Here is an 11,180-nt window from a genome sequence, read left to right as displayed (position 1 = left end):
TAGCACTGCATAATATACCACTGTGAGACCTGTACTTTATAAATAATTAAGTGATAATCACCAAAAAATATGTTACACAAAAATACTGACCATATTCCTAGCACAGTTCATTTGGAATCTGGTAAAAATAAGTTGCATTTTTAAAAACTATTTTGACTATATTCTGACTCTTATTATCAGAATTCTCTTCCTGTCTCATCATTAGAAAACAATTTGTCTTTTGCCTACAGCCACATTCCACCCACTTATGGGAAGCTGTTACAGATCTCCATTGTTCATTATTTATTACAAAAGGTTTTTTATAGCAATGGGGTGTAACACTGAAGAATCTCATAGAATCAAGTGGAATATACTACTAGAACTGAAATCCAAAGGTGTACTCTCTACAGGCTATACAATGGACTAAATTAGCAAATATTTAAACAGCATTGTGAATGGTAATGAAAGACCACTTTAATGTTTAATGAGTATTTAGTGAAGTATTCTGTGTGTTTAATGATGTATTACCTGGTTTGATGGTAGCCTGACTACACAGTGGCTTTTAAGAACACCTTTACAGTAATGGCCTTTTAAATATCTCAAAGGAAAATATGTTATTCTTATGCTTGTATACATTTTCACTATCACAAAGATCACCAACATGTTTCTCTTTTGCTGTGTATGCCACTAAATGAACATGATGGAACCAAAACACAGTGAAGAACTTGCATTGCCATTTATTCTCCCTCAAGTTATTAGCATTGGGGCAACAGGCATATGTGATACTTGAGCAAAGTGTATGCCGAACTTTGTCATTTTTTTCTAATAGTTTTGGTTTTCTTCTTTCCTATTAGACTTATTACTTCCTAAACTCTGAAATTGTAGTAAGATTATAAAAGTGTAAAATATATTTGCAAAAGTTTAGATAAGATTTTAAAAAAAATAAAGATAATTAAAGAAAAATGTTGTCATTATTCAGGTAGAGTATATGAAATGGTAGTAAAATGTGCAGGTGAAAGACACTTAAATAGGGACCAACCAAAGCAGGTAAAATCCACATGCAGAAGGAGAGGAGTTTTGAGGGCAGGTGTAAACAAAATGGGGAAACAATGAGTGTTAGAACTTGTTATTATAATACTTGGGAAATAAGATCCAAGGGGACCAGTCAGACAGTGCTGCAATAAAGGATGGAACAGAGAAGTCCATGCCACCTTATTAAGAGGACATGCATCACAACAACTGCCTTACGGACATATCCTTAAAGACAGAGTCGCAACGCTGGCTACTGGATGAACGTGTAGCCTGGTGTCTTTGAAGTTAGAGGGGATTACTGATGACTAAGGGGAGGATAAAAGCATGGAAAGGAGTTAAAACCTGTTGCATTCAATTGATATATTTTTAGCTTAGATCTTCAAAATGAGTCAACTAAAACCTTATTGGTGGGACAAAAAGAAGCTATGATGTAGAGAAAGTGATAAATAAAAGGAGAACAGAAAGGAGTCCTAGGTGAAATGTACAGAAGTGGGAAAGTTATTAAGGCATCAAGAGCCAGGATCCATCTAAGCTGACCATGTGAACCAACAGATTTTATTGCATTAAGTAATTTTTTGTTACTCTGGCATTGTAATTTCTCTTTTACAGATTTTAAATAGCCATGATGACTGAAATATTAGTAGACCCTGTTTATGGCCAACAGTGCCTAGCCATGCAAGATGAGCAATGGGCTCTATAAAGCCCTAAAAAGGAAACAGTACAGTAAACACAACAGCATGTCCACTGAAGGAGAATTACAGAACTAGGATGAAAAGGCAGAAAACAGAATGATCTCGCTGATGTTGAACTGACGTTGTTGAGATGTTGCTGATTTAAATCGTTTTGTTCTTTCTGGCATACAGTATTATTTTGCTGTTTTTTCACTTTACATATGTTTTTTGAATATGGAGTTTCATCATTTCTAAGGGCTATTATATTAAACAATTATTTAACATAGTTATTTACTGCATTTTTTTATTGACACCATTTTGATTTCTTTGGGGCAGTTCTGTTTTTATATTTTTTATTTTATTAATTTTCATTGTAATCATTCCATACAAACAGATCAATTTATAAGCCCAACCAAAATTGAAGACTAATCAAATCCCACCCCTGAGAAGGAGAGCTTAGCGAAAGAGAATTGCTTAGGGCTTTTTTAATAAGACAACAATAAACAAAAGAAAGAGGAGAAATAAATATATATGTAAATAAGAGATGGAGAAGGGGATTAAATGTGGTAATAGTTATTTCTCTTATTCTAAAATAATATTGATTAAATCCTGCCAGGTTTTGAAAAATTTTGTACAGATTCTCTAACTGAGAATTTGATTTTTTCCAATTTCAAATAATATAAAACATCGGTTTCCCACTGACTTATCAGAGGAGAATTAGGATTCTTCCAATTTAACAGAATAAGTCTGCGTGCCAAAAGTGTAGTGAAAGCAATCACCGTTTGCTTGTCCTTCTCCAATTCAAGTCCGTCTGGAAGAACACCGAACACAGCTGTTAATGGGTTAGGAGGGATTGTGATACCAAGGCTGTCTGAGAGGCACTTAAAAATTTTGGTCCAAAATGATGTTAGTTTGGTGCATGCCCAGAACATGTGACCCAGTGAGGCAGGAGCTTGGTTGCAGCGTTCGCAGGTTGGATCTCGCCCTGGAAACATTTTGGACAGTTTTAAGTGAGACAGATGAGCTCGATATATAATTTTTAGTTGAATAATTCTATGCTTTGTGCATATGGAACTCGAATGAATCTCTGCTTTGCTACCCTCCACTCCTTTTCTGATATATTAATTAAGAGATCTTCTTCCCAATGTCCTCTTGGATCTTTGAAAGGTAGGGACTCTAATAAGATTTTATATAATGCAGAAATGGGCAGTTCTGTTTTGTAGAGTGATTTTTACCACATTGCTATGTAGAATTGATGATTTTCCTGGTTAATTAAGTTAGTTCTAAGTGATTCTGCTTTCATTGCATTTCTTGGCTTGACAACAGTTTGAATTGATTTCTCAGCTTTGAATCGTGCTAGTCTTTTAGTTTATGTTTCCTTTTTTGGTTGCTTATAAAGTCAATACCACCAGTTTCCTCCATTTGGTAGCCTAGATATCACCTGCAATATGGTCAGGACCATGAAAATGCAAACAAAATAATGTTGCAGTAAAGTAAATTATGTTAATGATGTAATAATGATAATTTGATAAAAAACTGAAAATTAAACATTATGTAAAAAGTCCATGACAAATGGTGTAGGGCTGTGGGCAACTCATAAATACAAGGAGTCCACTTATTTGTTAGATAGCAATATGGTGTCCCATCACAGTATGGTTGTGCTACTCCAGGACATATTGTCTGTGGCTAACTTGCCATAACCAGGAAGAATAGGGCTACCTGTGGCTACTGGCTTCTTATTGAAGTTTCCAGAGCTTTGATATCGTATTGAAAATTCAAGTGGTGTTTCCAGATTTACAACATTTGTAAATTTTCAGAAACTTGGAATGAGAAATGAAAATTGCCAGGAATTCCTGAGAAATCTTAATGTTTTAATTCTTTTAACTTTAATAACATTTTTAAAATTTCTTGTTCATTCAAATAATACAATCAATTCTGTATCATTTTGCAGAGATAAGACTATATTATAGTACCAGTTATATATTTTTTTATTTTATTAGTTTTATTAAAATCATATAACATTCCATACAAATAAGTACCAGATATTTGGTTTCATTTTAGTTTAGACACTGCAAAAATGCATGTATGACACATTTTCTACCATGTAACAAGACTTTAACAAACACTTCTTATGGTGTTCATAACACTTGCAAAGCAGTAAAGTGTTTATTCATCTTTACAATGTGACCTACTAACAAATCTTCACTTTGGAGTGGTCTGAAGTGGCTTAACTGAGATTTTTTTTCATTTTCATTTTTCTTGATATTCCATATTTAGTGTAAGACCTGTGAATCCTTCATATTAACAAGGGATTTTACCATCATGTCAATATATCACACTACACAACGATGAATAACCCATTTTCTAATGCTTTGCAAATGTTATGAAGACCAAAAAGAAGTATTTGTTAAGGTCTTGTTACATCAGAGTAAAGGAGTACTGTAATAGATGCTTTTTTGCAGTACATAAACTAAAGTTTTACCAGGTATTAAAAAAAAAAAAAATTCAGAACAATTTGGTGAATTTTCTTTATTAAGAAAATTATTCTGACATCCATGATCATAAAAATTCAAAAACACTGACAGCAATATAAAATATTTCAAAATAAAAAATAAAATATGAGGAAAATAAAATACGATTAACTAGCACCATGTACAATTTTAATAAATAGCATATTTAAAAAGGAATTTCAAAAAACACAATGCATTAATTCCCCTGTGTGAATTGTTAAAAGTATATCCAGAAGCATCTTCAAGTTTGGTATTAGATTATATGTTACTTTACACAAAGTCATTCATTTTTTAACATTGAAAATGCCTTTTACTACAGGTACGGGCTTTAATTTTGCCATTAAATTCAATATTTCACTGACTAATTCAGATTTTAGATCTGGTTCCAATTTAATCTGTCTCAATGTTTTTTATAAATTAAATTTTTTGATTGTATTTCTTCTGGAGCATAATTTTGTTTGAAACACCTTTCCATTGATTATATTGCTAATTGAATGATTTCATTTGTATTTGCCATGACAAACAAAACCCTTGCTCTCATGTAAACACCTAGAGTTGTTAAATATTCAATTTAACTTAATTTCTATGTTTCAACAACTGCATTCCATTTTTATAAAAGCTTATTTCTTAGAGCAGAATTTAGTTTTTTCAAATTACTAAAAAGGGATCTAAAAATTCCTTCACTTGTTAGATTTGTATTTGACTATGCAATGTTTTAGCTACTGCGGTGGGTTGGCACCCTGCCCAGGATTGGTTCCTGCCTTGTGCCCTGTGTTGACGGATTGGCTCCAGCAGACCCCCGTGACCCTGTGTTTGGATTCAGCGGGTTGGAAAATGGATGGATGGATGTTTTAGCTATTAATCACACAGGTTTTAAACATTTAACATTTTCTGTATAATTTCATAATGCTCAACTTTCCATAACTGAGGAAGGTTTACCTTTTGAAAATATTTTTATCAGTTTTAAGATCTTTAAAAATTACTCTACCATTAATTGTAATGTGCTCTATTTTATTTTACAGTCCAACATGAGTTACAGCTCCTTGTTTTTCAGTCTTGACTATTTCACTCTACAAAAGAGATTTTCTCACTAGAGAATACTTAACCAGTTTCTGAATTTTTCTTATACTAATTATTGTAGTGGAGACATAATACTGAAGGTCATACACCTCATTTTCAGTGTTACTGTTTTCATTCTACTCATAGTCAGAATAACCACCATCCTCACAGGAGGCCTCATGTATAATGCCGTACGTAGAATTCACACTAAAACATGACACATGGACAAAAAGGAAATGCGGGTATGCACAGAAAAGTCCAGCTGTATAAAACTGTGTGTATGCCAAGTTCCACGCACTTCCCCTTTATAATTCTGAATGAATGTGAAATTTAACGCACGAGCACATGTTTACAGCCCCACCCCGACTCCTCCCAGATTTTCACATAATTGAATATGTAAATCAATATAAATAAGCCTTTTTATTCTGTGTTTTGTTAAAAGACAATGGTAAAAGCACAAATAGAAAAGAAGAATTTCACCAAATGTGAAGTGGAGGTCCTACTCAGTAAAGTGGAGGCAAGGAAAAACATACTTTTTGATCTGTTAGGCAGTGGTAGGAGCAACAAAAGGGGAATTGATGGAGTGACACTCAAAAGTTCAATTTCAGAAAGTTGCACAGTTGAAGCTCAGAAAGTTGAGGTGAAAAGGTGAACCGTAGCCCACTGTCTGAGTGTCATATGGAAGCATATTAGGGCACGGAGACAAGAAAAAAAAAATACAGACACAGTGAAGAAAAAAAGGTTGAAATTTCCATTTTAATCTTGTAGTTTATTTTGTCATTAAAGTAGAATGTCGTAAACGTCATCTTAAAATTGATGTTAAATTTACTAGAGTTTCTCAAATCCCATCGTAACTAAAATAGCAGGTTAAATGCTTCATATTTTATGTGTTCTATGTGTGTGAATCACTACATGCTTCTTAATTGGGCACATATACCATCAGCATGGCACTGCCAGATCTAAGTACTAGCATGGCAAATTGTTTGCGTTCTAAAGTGACAATAGCTGCAGGTGGAAGTCCCATTTTACTTATGGTGCCAAACAGAGTTGCGTTGCGATGCAGCAGTCAATTAGCCAGCGAAAGCGCTGTGAAGAAGTTGTCTGTTTTCATGGTTCTGCCTTTATCCTGAAACGACTTCATAAGCTTTATGTCCACAGACTCAGAAAGTCTTTTTCCTGCGTTGTAACTCAAAACACAGCTCTCAACAAAATGTTGCCAGATGTCTGAAATCACAGCAAGCCTGTCGTTTTTTTCACACGCTCTGCACGAGTGTCTTTGTTGTCAAAGCACAAATGCTGCATGATAATCTAATAGTGGTCATGGGAAATCGTATCTTTGAAAAGAATGGACATAAACATCATCAACTCAGACAGGGAGAGGGAAGTTTGTTGTTCCATGTGAACGTCACTGAAAGAATAAAACTGAATAATAAAAACAAGCGCTAACTTTTACAAGTAGCCAAAATTTACACCGGTTGTTACAGACTCAAATCAAATATATGTTTTTATTATATTATAGTAGTAATAATAGCAGCTCACTACTCAAATCACAGAGCGCCTGGTCTCGAACCAAGAACCTTTTGGTTATCCAAGAATACATATCAACTTTCTGTCTTTTTTTCTATAAAATGCTAAAATAACCATAATAATAATATGATAAAAAACAATGAAAAATATACAGTATGACATCATAAGTACAATAAACATGTACACATAGTACAGATAATGCAAATGGTTCATAAAGTGGCTCATGTTGTGCAATGTTAAAGTTATAGTGCAAGTTTACAGTGAGGTAATTGTAATTATAAGTACAGTAAGAATAGTTTTGTTGTTCCATGCTCCATTATATTGTTGTAGAATGATTGCAATCAAGTGAATTAAATTTATAAACAATATGCAATTCATTTGGTGTATTTGATAAATCCTGCATCATGGATATGAATATGAAAAAGGAGAGAAACAACACAGAAACAGTAGCACTGCTTTAATGCCAGGTGCACCAGTTTACAAAACTGAGCAGAAAAGTATGTACTCAATGTCTGAGGCTTGTGTGAAAATGTGTGTTGCATTATGCAAAGTTTAGTTTTTATACATCTCAAAGTGAGAGTGGAAATGGGTGTACGCAACATTTTTGTGCATACACACTGTTTATACATGAGGCCCCTGGTGTGTTCTTGGTCGGTTCTGGTAATTTCACTGATTAACTCGGACACCTTCTTTGTTTCCAATTTATGTTTGTGGAAGAGATATAAAATAATCTGTCCTCTTAAAAATGCCTTCAGAGTGCCCCAGAGTATTCCTGCAGAGACCTCTGTGGATGTATTTGTCTCTAAAAAATAACCAATTTGGTTGCTTAGAACTTCTATGCAGTTTTCTTCATCTAATAACTGGGTTAAGATGCCAGCTGCGAGATGGGTTTGTTGGGCATAATGATTTCAGCTCCATGATCACAGGAACATCCATCCATCCATCCATTGTCTCCCGCTTATCCGAGGTCGGGTCGCGGGGGCAGCAGCTTGAGTAGAGATGCCCAGACTTCCCTCTCCCCAGCCACTTCTTCTAGCTCTTCCGGGAGAATCCCAAGGCGTTCCCAGGCCAGTCGAGAGACATAGTCCCTCCAGCGTGGTCCTGGGTCTTCCCCGGGGCCTCCTCCCGGTTAGACGTACCCGGAACACCTCACCAGGGAGGTGTCCAGGAGGCATCCTGATCAGATGCCCGAGCCACCTCATCTGACTCCTCTCGATGCGGAGGAGCAGCGGCTCTACTCTGAGCCCCTCCCGGATGACTGAGCTTCTCACCCTATCTTTAAGGGAAAGCCCAGACACCCTGCGGAGGAAACTCATTTCAGCCGCTTGTATTCGCGATCTCGTTCTTTCGGTCACTACCCATAAGCTCATGACCATAGGTGAGGGTAGGAAACATAGATCGACTGGTAAATTGAGAGCTTCGCCTTGCGGCTCAGCTCCTTTTTCACCACGACAGACTGATGCAGCGCCCGCATTACTGCGGATGCCGCACCGATCCGCCTGTCGATCTCACGCTCCATTCTTCCCTCACTCGTGAACAAGACCCCAAGATACTTGAACTCCTCCACTTGGGGCAGGATCTCACTACCAACCCTGAGAGGGCTCTCCACCCTTTTCCGGCTGAGGACCATGGTCTCGGATTTGGAGGTGCTGATTCTCATCCCAGCCGCTTCACACTCGGCTGCGAACCGATCCAGAGAGAGCTGAAGATCACGGCCTGATGAAGCAAACAGGACAACATCATCTGCAAAAAGCAGTGACCCAATCCTGAGCCCACCAAACCGGACCCCCTCAACGCCCTAGCTGCGCCTAGAAATTCTGTCCATAAAAGTTATGAACAGAATCGGTGACAAAGGGCAGCCCTGGCGGAGTCCAACTCTCACTGGAAACGGGTTCGACTTACTGCCGGCAATGCGGACCAAGCTCTGGCACCGATCGTACAGGGACTGAACAGCCCTTATCAGGGGGGCCGGTACCCCATACTCTCGGAGTACCCCCCACAGGATTCCCCAAGGGACACGGTCGAATGCCTTTTCCAAGTCCACAAAAACACATGTAGACTGGTTGGGCAAACTCCCATGCACCCTCCAGGACCGTGCTAAGGGTATAGAGCTGGTCCACTGTTCCGCGACCAGGACAAAAACCACACTGTTCCTCCTGGATCCGAGGCTCGACTATCCAACGGACCCTCCTCTCCAGGACCCCTGAATAGACTTTTCCAGGGAAACTGAGGAGTGTGATCCCTCTGTAGTTGGAACACACCCTCTGATCCCCCTTCTTAAAGAGGGCGACCACCACCCCGGTCTGCCAATCCAGAGGCACTGTCCCTGATGTCCATGCGATGTTGCAGAGGCGTGTCAGCCAAGACAGTCCTACAACATCCAGAGCCTTGAGGAACTCCGGGCGTATCTCATCCACCCCCCGGGGCCCCTGCCACCAAGGAGTTTTTTGACCACCTCGGTGACCTCAGTCCCAGAGATGGGGGAGCCCACCTCTGAGTCCCCAGGCTCTGCTTCCTCATTGGAAGGCATGTTAATGGGATTGAGGAGGTCTTCGAAGTACTCCCCCCACTGACCCACAACGTCCCGAGTCGAGGTCAGCAGCGCACCATCCCCACCATATACAGTGTTGACACTGCACTGCTTCCCCTTCCTGAGACGCCGGATGGTGGACCAGAATCTCCTCGAAGCCGTCCGAAAGTCCGTTCTCCATGGCCTCCCCAAACTCCTCCCACGCCCGAGTTTTTGCCTCAGCAACCACCAAAGCCGCATTCCGCTTGGCCTGCCGGTACCTATCAGCTGCCTCCAGGGTCCCACAGGACAAAAGGGTCCTGTAGGACTCCTTCTTCAGCTTGACGGCATCCTTCACCGCCGGTGGTCCACCAACGGGTTCGGGGATTGCCGCCACGACAGGCACCGACCACCTTACGGCCACAGCTCCGGTCAGCTGCCTCAACAATAGAGGCACGGAACATGGCCCATTCGGACTCAATGTCCCCCACCTCCCTCGGGATGTGGTCGAAGTTCTGCCGGAGGTGGGAGGTGAAGCTACTTCTGACAGGGGGGCTCTGCCAGACGTCCCCAGCAGACCCTCACAACACGTTTGGGCCTGCCACGCCTGACCGGTATCCTCCCCCACCATCGAAGCCAACTCACCACCAGGTGGTGATCAGTTGACAGCTCCGCCCCTCTCTTCACCCGAGTGTCCAAGACATGTGGCCGCAAGTCCGACGACACGACCACAAAGTCGATCATCGAACTGAGGCCTAGGGTGTCCTGGTGCCAAGTGCACATATGAACACCCCTATGCTTGAACATGGTGTTCTTTATGGACAATCCGTGACGAGCACAGAAGTCCAATAACAAAACACCACTCGGGTTCAGATCGGGGGGGGCCATTCCTCCCAATCACGCCCTTCCAGGTCTCACTGTCATTGCCCACATGAGCATTGAAGTCTCCCAGCAGAACGAGGGAGTCCCCAGAAGGTATGCCCTCTAGCACCCCCTCCAGGGACTCCAAAAAGGGTGGGTACTCCGAACTGCTGTTCAAGGTCCCCGCCTTCGGCCACCACCCAACTCACACTGCACCCGACCTCCTTGGCCCCTCCCATAGGTGGTGAGCCCATGGGAAGGGGGACCCCACGTTGCCTCTTCGGGCTTTGCCCGGCCGAGCCCCATGGGTGCAGGCCCGACCACCAGGCGCTCGCCATCGAGCCCCACCTCCAGGCCTGGCTCCAGAGTGGGGCCCCGGTGACCCGTGTCCGGGCAAGGGAAAACGCCATCCAAAATTGTTTTTCTTCATAGGAGGTTTGTTTAACCGCTCTTTGTCTCATCCCTCACCTAGGACCAGTTTGCCTTGGGTGGCCCTGCCAGGGGCATAAAGCCCCGGACAACAGAGCTCCTAGGATCATTGGGACACGCAAACCCCTCCACCACGATAAGGTGGCGGTTAAAGGAGGGGTCACAGGAACATGGTTAGAGATAATGATAGCCTACTTGCAAGATTTGATTATCGGCAAAAAATTGTTATCTATAAGAAATAATCAGTTCTTGAGTAACAATGATGTACTAGTGAGAAGAAGGAATATACTCAAGTTTGGATTTACTAATTTCCATGGCTCTGATAAGTTATGATCAATTACAAACTGTGTAATTGTTTTGCAGTGTTAGATGTTATTGCCACTGTAGCTGAAGACCTGTCTTACAATTAAAGCATCTAGCTTTTATAATTTTATTAGTGTTCACATTAGGAATGGAGGCAAACACATTTTAGATGAAGTCTCCATCATCCACATTGTGTCTGTAGATATTTATCAAAATCAATTTTCAATTAAATAAATTATCCATCACCGTCCCATATCGCCCTTTAGGATCAGATGCTACATCTGATGCTACAAATGAAAT

This window comes from Erpetoichthys calabaricus, chromosome 10 (assembly GCF_900747795.2).
Source record: "Erpetoichthys calabaricus chromosome 10, fErpCal1.3, whole genome shotgun sequence".
Taxonomy (NCBI): Eukaryota; Metazoa; Chordata; class Cladistia; order Polypteriformes; family Polypteridae; genus Erpetoichthys; species Erpetoichthys calabaricus.
Note: the sequence above shows the minus strand (reverse complement) of the source record.